We start from the raw sequence: 560 nt of genomic DNA on the forward strand, positions 1-560 counted from the left end.
GTTTGCCTCTGGTGGCTATGTGTTTCTAGTAAAACACACAGTAGGCAGTGCAAATATACATTACTCCTGGCATCAATAGGTAAAATTTGAAAATAAAATGAAATTATATTTAGGGATTCAACAAGGGCATACCATGAGATCCCCAGTACCTCCATCAGGAAAATTAGGAGGGGGGGGAGGACATTGAAAATTAATTATTTGTGGGACTTTGTGTTAAGCTCATACCCAGCTGTTGGCTCTAATGACTAAAAAAAGAACAAAAATGAGTAGACTTCCAAATGTGGATGAACAATTACATGATTATGAACATTATTCCATATACATAACCTCACCTGATTTCCCCTTGCCGTTAGTTTTGGGGGCAATTGTTTTATTCTTGAATGCTCTTAATATCAGTGTTTCTGTTATTTTTATTGATGATAAGATATATTATTGGGAATATTAAAAAGAAAATCTTGTTCATCCATTAGATCTGGGTGCTTCTAAGCTTGTACATGGACCAGAATCCTGGCATTATGCTTCCTGAAGTAGTGACTCTCCCAAGCATACACCTGGGAGAC

The sequence above is a fragment of the Penaeus monodon genome, chromosome 32, assembly GCF_015228065.2.
Source record: "Penaeus monodon isolate SGIC_2016 chromosome 32, NSTDA_Pmon_1, whole genome shotgun sequence".
Taxonomy (NCBI): Eukaryota; Metazoa; Arthropoda; class Malacostraca; order Decapoda; family Penaeidae; genus Penaeus; species Penaeus monodon.